This window comes from Macaca mulatta, chromosome 3 (assembly GCF_049350105.2).
Source record: "Macaca mulatta isolate MMU2019108-1 chromosome 3, T2T-MMU8v2.0, whole genome shotgun sequence".
Taxonomy (NCBI): Eukaryota; Metazoa; Chordata; class Mammalia; order Primates; family Cercopithecidae; genus Macaca; species Macaca mulatta.
The window spans coordinates 57,285,102-57,298,273 of NC_133408.1; the positions used below are offsets into that span (position 1 = coordinate 57,285,102).

At 46.3% G+C, this 13,172-nt stretch overlaps 1 protein-coding gene and 1 pseudogene across 3 annotated transcripts in view; one reads left to right on the top strand and one right to left on the bottom strand.

The window, feature by feature from the left end:
• Positions 1-13,172, bottom strand: part of CALN1 (calneuron 1) — a 623,334-nt gene that overhangs the window by 167,227 nt on the left and 442,935 nt on the right. The window lies entirely within an intron of this gene.
• Positions 2,182-3,124, top strand: LOC114676885 (small ribosomal subunit protein eS28 pseudogene; annotated as a pseudogene). The gene has a single exon (XR_013415230.1). The product of XR_013415230.1 is annotated as a small ribosomal subunit protein eS28 pseudogene (transcript).

Here is a 13,172-nt window from a genome sequence, read left to right on the forward strand (position 1 = left end):
CTTCGAGGGTCTCTACTGGAAACCTGGATATTCACCAGGGTTCCTCCTTTTTTCCAGGCTCTGATCTCCACTTAATTTTCTCCTCAGCACTGTGAAACTGACAAAAATCTCTGATTAATTTTTTATCCTTTGAGCACCTGGAAACAAAGATGTATTGAACTTGTATTTTATAGTTTATGAGTTGGTGAATGCCTTGAGGTGGAATTTCATGCAATCTGTTTTTTTGGGATGGAGCCCTTCCCATTCAGGTTGACTTAGTAGCCATTAACTCCAATTCTGTAGACTCATCCCAGCCAGTACCACGATCTCAGTGCCACTGCTTTCTCTTCCACCGTTATACTCGTTATAGCAAATTTCCTGAGAGTAAAATGCTGTGGAAATCATCAGGCTTCCATCAATGCGCTCTTCTCTGACTTTTTGGACCCTCAAGTCTTAGTTGTCTTCTTTACTTCCCAATACCATGAAACAACTGTTTTGTTGTAAGCTATTCAGTTTTTATAGTTCTTCTTCTGTTTTTGTTTTTGTTTTTTTCCAGAGGGGGCCTCAATCTGTCACCCAGGCCAGGGTGGTGTAGTGGCACCATCTCAGCTCACTGCAACCTCCACCTCCAGGGCTCAAGCGATCTTCCCACCTCAGCCTCCCAAGTAGCTGAAACCACAGACAAGGACCACCACGCCTCACTAATTTTTTGTAATTTTGGTAGAGACAGGATTTTGCCATGGTGCAGTCTAGTCTCAAACTTCTGAGCCAGGCAATCCACCCGCCTCGGCCTCCCAAAGTGCTGGAATTACAGGCATGAGCCACCGCACCCAGCCTATAGTTCTTCTTTATAGAAGTTTAGTGCATATAAATTACTCCACTATATCCAGTCGATGTCTAAGGAAATTATTTTCCAAACAAGACTCCAAGGTTTAATAAACGCCCCCCAAAATCAGTGGATATAATTATATCAATATTATGAATTTCTGGCCAGGCATGGTGGCTCACGACTGTAATCTCAGCACTTTGGGGGCAGGTGGGCAGATCACCTGAGGTCAAGAGTTCAAAACCGGCCTGGCCAACATGGTGAAACCCTGTCTCTACTAAAAAATACAAAAATTAGCCCGGCGTGGTGGTGGGCACCTGTAACCAGCTACTTGGGAGGCTGAGGCAGGGAGAATTGCTTGAGCCCCAGAGGCAGAGGTTGCAGTGAGCCAAGATCACGTCACTGCACTCCAGCCTGCGTGACAGAGACTCTGTCTCAAAAAAAAAAAAAAAAAAAGAAAAATTATGAACTTTTGTTCAACAAGGACACCATAATTGAAGTTAACTGATGGGAGGGAAGACTGAAAGGCAATATTTGAAACCTCTAAAACTGATAGTACCTAGATAACAAGACAGCAGACCCAGTATAAAAAATGAACAAAAGAGATGAATAAGAAATTCACAGAAAAGTAAACCCAAAGCCTCCAAGTTTATGAACAGAGGTTCAATTTCATTTGTGATTAGAGAAGTGCAAATGAAAAACAACAAAGGTATACCACTCGACAGCCATCAAATTGGTAAAAACTATAAAGTCAGATGAATGTTCATGAGAAATTAGAGAAGAAAGAATCTTCTGTGCTGCTGGGAAGAGGGTTAGCAACACCATGTCAGAAATCAGTCTAAAGAGCAGTGTGTGCTTTGTATGCCAGCAGTCTCATTCCAAATGATATATTCTAGAGAAATTCACACAGGTATGTAAGGGGCCATGAGTGAGAATGTTTATTAGAATGTTTGGGGATTAGGGATTGGGAGACATTCTGTCTGCCCCTCGTTAGGGACATAACAGAGTCAACTGGGCCGGGCACGGTGGCTCACGCCTGTAATCCCAGCACTTCGGGAGGCCGAGGCGGGCAGATCATTTGAGGTCAGGAGTTCCAGACCAGCCTGGCCAACATGGTGAAACCCTGTGCCTACTAAAAATATGAAAAGTAGCCGGGCGTGGTGGTGCACACCTGTAGTCTCAGCTACACGGGAGGCTGAGGCAGGAGAATTGCTTGAACCCAGGAGGCCAAGGTTGTAGTGAGCCCAGATCGCATCACTGTACTCCAGCCTGGGAGACAGAGCAAGTCTCTGTCTCAGAAAAAAACCAAACAACAAAACAAAACAAAACAAAACAAAAACAGTCAACTGACTCCGCCAGACTGCCATGCTGCCCTCATGGACACCAGCCATGTGCAGCCTATCAAGCTGGCCAGGGTCATCAAGGTCCTGCACGGGACCGGCTCTCAGGGACAGTGCACGCCGGTGCATGTGGAATTTATGGACAACATGAGCCGCTCCAGCATCCGCAATGTAAAAGGCCCCGTGTGCGATGGGGACGTGCTCACCCTGTTGGAGTCAGAGCGAGATGCCTGGAAGTTGCGCTGAGCTTGGCTGCTCACTGGGTCTTGGATGTGGGGTTTGACCATTTGACTCATGGGAATGGTGTGCCACGATCTGCTCCTTTATTTTATTTTTTGCCCGCCACACAGGAACTGAGATGTGCCTTTAAATAAAGCATTTGTGCTTCAAGTTAAAAAAAAAAAAAAAGAGTGAGCTGAGATGGATGGATGTGATGGAATGCGCTGTGGCGATCAACTAGTGATATCTTTAGCAGGTGATTGGATCTTAAAAGCATAATGTAGAATGAAGAAAGTAAGATATAGAAGGATACCTGTAGTATGAAAGGAAAATATCTTGGGCCCCCAATATCAGTAAGGAAAACTAAAGATGGGAACTGCTTAGGGCAAACCTGCCTCCCATTCTATTCAAAGTCACCCCTCTGCCCACTGAAGATAGACGCATATCTGATTTGCTTCCTTTGGAAGGGCTAATCAGAAACTCAAAAGAATGTAACCATTTGTGTATCACCTGTCTGTGACCTGGAAGTCCCTTCCCCCATTCCAATCTTCTGCCTGTGATTCAAGTTGTCCCACCTTTCCAGACCGAACCAATGTACTCCTTACATATATTGATAGATGTCTCCTATCTCCCTAAATGGATAAAAGCAAGCTATGGCCCACCCACTTCGGGCACAGGTCATCAGGACCTCCTGAGGCTGTGTCATGGGCGAGTCCTCAACCTTGGCAAAATAAACTTTCTAAATTTACTAAGACCTGTCTCACACTTTCTGGTTTCACCGTAGTTGCACGATAACATTCAAATATATTTTAAAACACACACAAAATCACACACTATATTTAAAAATGCAGAGTAGGTAGAGTACTGCAGAGTGATAGAGCTCAGGCTTTACGTATAGGGTGCCTGGATTCGAGTCCTCACGCTGACATATGCTAATGCGTGATCTTGGAAAAATTACTTCATGTATCCACGCCTCTGTTTCCTCTTCTGTTAAATGGGAACAACAAAAGAATTTTTCTTCCTTTTTTTGAGACAGGATCTTGCTCTGTCACCCAGGCTGGAGCACAGTGGCACGATATCAGCTCACGGCAACCTCTGCCTCTGGGGTTCAGGCGATTCTTGTGCCTCAGCCTCCTGAGTAGCTGGGACTACAGGCATGTGTCATCACACTGGCTAATTTTTTTATTTTTAATAAAGACGGGGCCTCACCATGTTGGCCGGGCTGGTCTCGAACTCATGAACTCAGGTGATCCACCCACCTCGGCCTCCCAAAGTGTTGGGATTCCAGGAGTGAGCCACCATGCCAAGCCAAAGCAGTGTTTCTCATAGTGCTGTTGGGAGGATGAAAGAAGACAATGCGTATAAAAGTGCTTGGAACAGGACCTTGGAAAATTAAATTGGGGTTGGCAATAATATTTATTTTCAAAGACACCTATGTATAGGCAGGATGAAAATGGGGAGTGAGCATGGAGATAAAGAAAAAATAATAAAATAACTCAACAGGGTGCCTTTCATGGGCTTATGGTAAGGGTGTGCCCTGAATTGACAGGAATAATGAACTCAAGTTTTAGAACCTGACATTCCCCAAATCTGCAAGAATTAAGCCTAAAACAAACAGACCAAAGCCCCGGGTTATGAATCGAGTCACTGCTGAGCAGTGAGCTTTCGCCATCTTCCTTCTGAGAAGGAGCTCAGTGGTTATATGATGTTTTTGTGGTGTTAAACAATGCCGCTAAGCCGGGTGCAGTGGCTCACGCCTGTAATCCCAGCACTTTGGGAGGCCAAGGCAGGTGGATCACTTGAGTCCAGCAGTTCAGGATCAACCTGGGCAACATGATGGGACCCCATCTCTGTTTTAAAAAATAAAAAATAAGAACACATTGGCTGGGCGCAGTGGCTCACACCTGTAATCCCAGCACTTTGGGAGGCCGAGGCAGATGCATCACCTGAGGTCAGGGATTTGAAACCAACCTGGCCAGCATAGTGAAACCCTGTCTTTACTAAAAATGCAAAATTAGCCGGGCATGGTGGCACATGCCTATAATCCCAGCTACTTGGGAGGCTGAGGCAGGAGAATCGCTTGAACCTGGGAGGTAGAGGCTACAGCGAGCTGAAATCCCACCATTGCACTCCAGTCTGGGCAACAAGAGTGAAACTCCATCTCAAAAAAAAAAAAAAATTCTGATTGAATTTATGTCATAATTTACCTATTGTGTCTAAGCTGTTCTTTAAAAAACTAATTGCCATCAAAATGCTTAATGATCAATTACTAATTATAAATTAGTGAGTTAATTAATAAGTCCCAAGTCAAGAATCTGTTATGTTTACAAACAATTGCTACCCTCTCTCTAATCTTTGAATTTGTGCTCATGAAGAAATTGGCTACCAATGTGGTATCAGTCTCCCAGCACCCTGGAAAAAGAGTGAGGAGGGAGGGGAAAACACATTTACGTCTTTCCCTAGAGGTGACTACACTGAAATCTAGCTAAGTGATATAGTTTGGGTGTTTGTGCCCTCCAAATCTCGTACTGAAATGTGATCCCCAGGACTGGAGGTGGGGTCTGGTGGGAGGGGCATGGGTCATAGGGGAGGATCCCTTACAAATGTCTTGAGGCCCTCCCCATGGTAATAAGTAGCTTCTCACTCTATTAGCTCACAGGAGAGCTGGCTGTTTAAAAGAGCATGGCCTCTCTTTCTTGCTTTCTCTCTCACCCTGTCATGTACCTGCCCCCCTTCCCTTCCACCATGAATAAAAGCTTCCTGAGGCCTCACCAGAAGCCAATCAGATGTGGGCTCCATGCTTCTTATACAGCCTGCAGAACCATGAGCCAAATAAACCTCTTTTCTTTCTAAAAATTACCCAGTCTTGGATATTCCTTTATAGCAACACAAAATGGACTAAGACATTAAGTCAACAAGTTATACAAAATAACACAGTTAAGCACCAACACGAGGCACAACCTAATGAGAATGAAACAGGCATTGCAGAGTGCCAGTGCTCTGAAGCTGGGCTCCCCAGCCCCTGGGCCGTGGACCAGCACCAGTCTGTGGCCTGTCAGGAACCAGGTGACACAGCAGGGGGTGAGTGGCAGGTGAGCAAGCACTGCTGCCTGAACTCTCCCTCCTGTCAGATCTGCGGCAGCATTAGATTCTCACAGGTGCTCAAACCCTATTGCAAACTGCGCGTGCGAGGGATCTAGGTCGAGGACTTCTTGTGAGAATCTAATGCCTGATGATCTGTCACAGTCTCTCATCATCACCAGATGAGACCATCAAGCTGCAGGAAAACAAGCTCAGGGCTTCCACTCATTCTACATGATGGTGCGTTATATAATTATTTCATTATATATTACAATGCAATAATAATAGAATCAAAGTACATAATAAACATAATGTGGTTGCATTATATGGAAACCATCCCTCCACATCGGTCTGTGGAAAAATTATCTTCCATAAAACTGGTCCCTGGTGTCCAAAAGGTTGGGGATCGCTGCTCTAGAGTTCAGAGAAGGTAGGGCAGAGACTCCTTGGGCAGGCTTCTGAAGGACTCCCCATGAACGGAATTCTGCTCAGCAGAGGCTTGGGGTGAGGGCCGCTGTAGGGATCGCATTTGGTGGAAGCTCAAATGCAGACTTTGTGGAGTAGCCAGGCAATTCGAGTTCCAAAAGGATTTTCGGAAATTGTGGACCTTAGAGAAATGGTAGATTTTGGGCTCATTTTGTTTTCATTAGCTGAAGAAATAACAAGAAAAAAAAGTTCTTCTAAAGGAGGGAAATCAGAATATCTTCATACATTTCTATTTTTGTCTGTTTCCCAAGACCTTGAGTAACAAAATCTAATTCTTATAAAAATAATGACAATGATAAAGGTAGCCTGAATTTATGTTGCCTTACACCTAGAGGGTTCCTTTTTTTTTTTCTTTTCTTTTTCTTTTTCTTTTTTTTTTTTGAGACAAGGTCTTGCTCTGTCACCCAGGCTGGAGTGCAGTGATGCAATCATCGCTCAGTGCCGCTTTGGCCTCCTGGGCTCAAGTGATCCTCCTGCCTCAGCCTCTCGAGTAGCTAGGACTACAGGTGCACACCAACAGACTCAGCTAATTTCTTAAGAGACGAAGTCTTGCTATGTTGCCTAAGCTGGTCTTGAACTCCTGGTCTCAAGCAATCCTCCTGCATTGGCCTCCCAAAATGCTCGGATTATAGGTGTGAGCCACCGTGCCTAGACAGCCAAGAACGTTGCATCACATACATCATTTTCCCACATCTGTCATGAGGCAAGCATGACAAGGCCTTTTTTCCTCCGAGATGGAAAATAAGCTGTAAGGCATCGGATGGTACCTGACATGGTCTAGAATCAGGATTTCCTGACTTTGAATTCGGTGCCACGAGTGATGGCGAGGAAACTGCTGTTTTTCAGTCACCTGAAACCTTAGGTGAGTTGCTGTGTTCCACAGGCTTGTCATGAACTCCTGGGCTCAAGCAATCCTCCCACCTTGACCCAAAGCGCTGGGATTATAGGCATGAACCACCATGCAGGAGACACATTTGGTGGGAATTGTGTTTTTGTTGTTGTTGTTTGTTTGTTTGTGACAGTCTTGCTCTACCACCCAGGCTGGAATGCAGTGGCACGATTTCGGCTCACTGCAACCTCCGACTCCCAGGTTCAAGCCATTCTCATGCCTCAGCCTCCGAGTAGCTGGGATTACAGGCGCCCACCACCACGCCTGGCTAATTTTTGTATTTTTAGTAGAGACAGAGTTTCACCATGTTGCCTAGGCTGGTCTCAAACTCCTGACCTCAGGCGATCCACCCACCTCAGCCTCCCGAACCACTGAGATTACAGGCTTGAGCCACCATGCCCAGCCAATGGGAGTTTTTTTGTACATTATCTCAGGCAATGCAACCACATCATGAACTAAGGCAATTTTACAGAAATGGACAGAAAATCAGAGGACATCTTTCAGTTTCAGTTAAAATCCAGTACAATGAAGATATGATACTGACAGTGAAAATGAGATCAGACATGGAAGCCGGAGACTCTCTCAACACACACTTTTCCTATGCTATGGTATGTCTTGAATTTCTGAAAATATCACTGGGCTTAAAAGTGAAGAAAATTATACTGGAGATTTTTTTTTCTTCTAAAAATCTCTGCATAAATGGGTCACCTTGAAATACTGTTCTCATAATGCAGTTAGGATTTTTAAAAATTGCTGCCGGGCACGGTGGCTCACACCTATAATCGCAGCACTTTGGGAGCCCGAGATAGGTGGATCACCTGAGGTCAGGAGTTCGAGACCAGCCTGGTCAACATGGCGAAACCCTGTCTCTACTAAAAATACAAAATTAGCCGGTTGTGGGGGTGGGTTCCTGTAATCCAAGCTACTTGGGAGGCTGAGGCAGGAGCACTGCTTGAACCCAAGAGGCAGAGGCTGCAGTGAGCCAAGATCGGGCCACTGTACTCCAGCCTGGGCGAGAGAGAGAGAGGCTCCATCTCAAAAAATAAATAAATAAAATAAAATAAAAATTGCAAGATGTAAACCACTCCTAACCATTCCGATTTACCTCTTTTGTGACTTGTGATATTACCAGTATCTTGCTGTTGAAATGTCATTTGTTCTAAGGACCACTATTTAGACAAAGTTGGCTTTTCCCAATGACTCTTGGCAGTTTCTAGAACCCACTACTGCAGTCACTTTTTTTTTTAGAGAGAGACTTGCTCTGTCGCCCAGGCTATAGTGCAGTGTTGCAATCTCAGCTTACTGCAACCTCTGCCTCACGGGTTCAAGAGATTCTCCTGCCTCAGCTTCCCAAGTAGCTGGAATTACAGGCACACGCCACCACGCCCGGCTAAGTTTTGTATTTGTAGTAGAGATAGGCCAGGCTGGTCTTGAACTCCTGACCTCACACCTCAAGTGATCTACCTGTCTTGGCCTCCTAAAGTGCTGGAATTACAAGCTAGAGCCACTGCGCCTGGCTGACACATCTTATACTTTCTCTGCTCCCTCAGTACCTCTGAATCTCCCCATCCTCAGGTTTGGGCTAACGTAACCCCTCTTCTAACCCCTCTTCTAAGGAAGGGTACCTGGTCACCCACAGGATTCTTGTCTTCCTCTCTAGGACTGGTTCATAAGGAAGAAAGAAAGGGGTAGATAAGTGGATGAGTTTAACAGATCTATTCCCAAAGCAAAAAGACGCCTGAACCCATGAAAGGAAGGCCAAAGGAATTAGCAACAAAAGAGACTGGAAAAGCTGTATAAACAGCCACTTCTTTTTTTTTTTTTGAGACGGAGTCTCGTTCTGTCATCCAGGCTGGAGTGCAGAGGCGCGACCTTGGCTCACTGCAAGCTCCGCTTCCCGGGTTCACGCCATTCTCCTGCCTCAGCCTCCAGAGTAGCTGGGACTATAGGCGCCCGCCACCACGCCCGGCTAATTTTTTGTATTTTTAGTAGAGACGGGGTTTCACCATGTTAGCCAGGATGGTCTCGATCTCCTGACCTCGTGATCCGCCCACCTCAGCCTCCCAAAGTGCTGGGATTACAGGTGTGAGCCACTGCGCCCGGCCAACAGCCACTTCTTAAGAAAGATGTGAGGGCCGGGTGCAGTGGCTCACACCTGTAATCCAAGCACTTTGAGAGGCTGAGGCAGGCTGATCACTTGAGGTCAGGAGTTCGAGACCAGCCTGACCAACATGGTAAAGCCCCAAAAATACAAAAATTAGCTGGGTGTGCTGGCACGCACCTGTAATCCAAGCTACTCGGCAGGCTGAGGAAGGAGAATTGCTTGAACCCGGGAGGCAGAGGCTGCAGTGAGCTGGTTGCATTGCACTCCAACCTGGGCGACAGAGAAAGATTCTGTCTGAAGGAAAGGAAAGGAAAGGAAAAGGAAAGGAAAGGGAAAAGGAAAAGGAAAAGAAAGATGTGGACGTGCTTTTTTCTTCTCTTTTCTGGGGAGCTGGGTATGTAGGAAGATCCACGGGGGGCAGTGCATTTTGGGGGTACTGATGCCCATATTTTGTTCAAGTGATAATTATGCTGCCAGACTTCTCATTGAAAGGGCGATGGTGCATGCAGGGAAAGAGTACCTTGAGCCAGCACCCCTGAGGAAGATGCCTGTATTATGAGGACTCAGCAGTCGGTCCGGGGAAGATGTGGATATCAGCAGAGAAGGAGCTGCCCTGCCACAAGGACTCTGTTCTGAGTGTGGGGAAGAGGACCACATAGTCTCTTCCCTTGCCCAGGCAGCAATGGCCCCTTTTTGATCAGCAAATCGAATCAGCAAATAAAAGCTGATTTGATGGGTCTTCCAAATGCTTAGTCTCTCTATTACTCCCACGACCCAAGGAAGCCATGGCTTTCTAAGAGAGAGTCATCATACATGTGACACTGAGTTCCATTAGAATTTGGTTTCAGGCTGGGTGTGACAGCTTATGCCTGTAATCCCAGCACTTTGGGAGGCTGAGGCAGGTGGATCACCTGAGGTCAGGAATTCCAGACAAGCCTGGCCAATATGGTGAGATCCCCATCTCTACTGAAAATAAAAAATTAGCCAGGCATGGTGGTGCGTGCCTGTAATCCTAGCTACTTGGGAGGCTGAGGCATGAGAATCACTTGAATCCAGGAGGTGGAGGTTGCAGTGAGCCAAGATCATGCCCACGCCACTGCACTTCAGCCTCGGTGACAGAGAGAGACTCTGTCTAAAACAAAAAAAAGAAATTTGTTTTCAGCCAGGTGCAGTGGCTCATGCCTGCAATCCCAATGTTTTGGAAGGCCGAGATGGGAGCGCTGCTTGAGCCCAGGAGGTCCAGGCTGCAGTGAGCTGTGACGGCACCACTACACTCCAGCCTGAGTGACACAGTAAGACCCTGTCTCTTCAAAAAAAAAAAAAGAATTAAAGAATTTGTTTTCCATGCTGCCAGTTTGTCATTATGACAGTGTGGTCTGGACTGAAGGACTGGTCATAAATATTGTGGACATTCAGAGGAAGGAAGTGAATCCCTGACAGGCTGTGAGGCAGGAGAACAGGGTTTGGAGACAGGGAACATAAGGACTTCCTAGAGCTAAATCAAATGGAAACACTTCAGCGATGGCAGGAAATATCCTCTCCATTTACATAGGGTGTACGTCGAGTAAATGACTGTAACTTTACTTCATCCTCTTCATTTACATAAGGCGTATACCAAGGAACCAATGGAAACATCAAGAGGGTTTTTGTTTGTTTGTTTGTTTGAGATGGAGTCTTGCTCTGTTGCCCAGCCTGGAGGGCAGTGGTGCGATCTTGGCTCACTGCAACCTCTCCCTCTGAGGTTCAAGGGATTCTCCTGCCTCAGCCTCCTGAGTAGCTGGGATTACAGGCATGCATCACTGTGCCTGGCTAATTTTTGTTGGTAGTAGAGATGAAGTTTCACCGTATTGGCCAGGCTGGTCTGGAACTCCCGACCTCAAGTGATTCACCCACCCCGGCCTCCCAAAGTGCTGGAATTACAGGTATGAGCCACCAAACCCGGCCTTAGAGGGTATATAAACCCTAAAAACTTCTGTAACAGGGCTCTTGAGCCCCTATGCCTGGCCCTCCTCCCAACCTGTGGAGTGTACTTTCATTTTTAATAAATCTCTGCTTTTGTTGCTTCATTCTTTGCCTGCTTTGTTTGTGCATTTTGTCCAATTCCTTGTTCGAGATGCCAAGAACCTGAACACCCTCCCCCGGTAACACCTGGAGAGCGAGCCCCTTATGGGAGGAGAATTGCTCGCAGTTGTTTCAGCCACAGCACAAGTGTGGGCAGGGTGCAAAGGGGTCTTCCATGTAATCTCTTCCAACTCCATCATTTTACAGGTGAGGAAACTGAGGCACAGGGACTCATTCAAGGTCACCCATAGATACATGGAAGGGTTGAAGATAGGATCTAGGTCTCTGACAATCACTACCATGCATTTTTGGATACTGTAGAGTACTTGCCAAAAAACCTAGGCATCATCTTTGATTCTGTGTCTTCCTTCAACACGCCATCCCTATGACCAATCCAATCCAAAGAGTATATTTAGAGATGCTATAACAGACCAGACTCCTCACTGAGTTCTTGCAGAAGCTGGAAAAACTTATGTCTGTTATTAGTTTTTTTTGTTTTGTTTTGTTTTGTTTTGTTTGAGCTGGAGTACTGCTCTGTTGCCCAGGTGCATGTCTGTAATTCTAGCTACTCGGGAGGCTGAGGCAAGAGAATCACTTGAACCCAGGAGGCGGAGGTTGCAGTGAGCCAAGATCATGCCACTGTACTCCAGCCTGGGTGACAGAACAGCACTCCATCTCAAAACAAAAACAAAAACAAAAACAAACAAACAAAACCCCCCAAAAAATCAACTAATAACAGAAATAAGGTTTTCCAGCTTCTGCGAGAACTCAGTGAAGAGTCTGGTCTGTTATAGCATCTCTAAATATACTTTTGGATTGGCAGATGTCACATACCCTACTAAGACAAAACTGATCACAGCCGGACCACGGTCCTCTTAAAGACTTGCAAGCATAGCCCAAATTGATCCTCTCCCCACCACTCTGGCCCAAATCAGCTCATGCTGGGTTACTCCCTGACCTGGAGTAGTCAAGTCTTTCTTTGGTCCCTAACACCCCCGATCCACCGAGCCACCCGAGTCAGACTTTGACACTGTAAATCCAGTCGGAACACACCTGTTTAAACTCAAAGCTGCTTCAGACCACACGGGAAATCACATCCAGACTCCTACCTGATCAGCCCTGCCCACTGTGCATCTGGCACCAGCCAGCCTCCCTCAGTCTGCTCCAGCCAGACTGGCTTTCTTTCTGCTCTGGGAACATGCCAAGCTGCTCCCACCTTAGGACTTTGTACCTGCTGTTCCTTCTGCACAGAACGCGATTCCCAGAGTTCTTCATAAAGCCGGTTCCACCTTGTCATTCCTTTCCTAGCCATTTCACCCTCTCTGAGAAGCCTGCCCTAACCAATCATTCCTAAGTAGGCCCCGTCTATCCCCCTGTTTTATTTCTAACATAACACTTATCCATAAATGGCATTTCCTTGTTTATTTGTTCATCTATTATCTGTTTCCCCCTCTGCCTCTCTCATTCACGGCCAGTGCCTGAAACCTGCTGGGCACACAGTAGGCTCTTAGTAAATATCAGTTTAATTACTCAGTCAAAAGATGACAGCCGTAGCTGTCTCTAGGGCACAACATCTTTTTCTTTTTGTATGGCATAAGGGATTTTGATCAAAGAGCTCTCTAGCACCATGTAGTCTCCAGAAAACACTCTCAGTAAAGAAATGCTTTTACTTCCACTAAAGAATAACAGAAACAGCTGGGCGCGTGGCTTGTGCCTGTAATTCCAGCACTTTGGGAGGCTGAGGCAGCTGCATCACCTGAGGTCAGGAGTTCAAGACCAGCCTGGCCAACACGGTGAACCCCGTCTCTACTAAAAATACAAAAGTTAGCTGGGCATGATGGTGCGTGCCTGTAATCCCAGCTACTTGGGAGGCTGAGGCAAGAGAATCGCTTGAACCCAGGAGGCGGAGGTTGCAGTGAGCCGAGATCATGACCTGCACTCCAGCCTGGGCGACAGAGCAATATTCCATCTCCAAAAAAAAAAGAAAAAAAAAAGAACACAAATAACAGAAACACGTTTTTCCAGCTTCTGCAAGAACTCAGTGAGGAGTCTGGTCTGTTATAGCATCTCTAAATATACTCTTTGGATTGGCAGATGTCACACACCCTACTAAAACAAAACTGATCACAGCCAGAAAAGCTGGTATCTGTGGCTCACTGGCTGGTTCCAATTGGCTCGCCCCTCGCC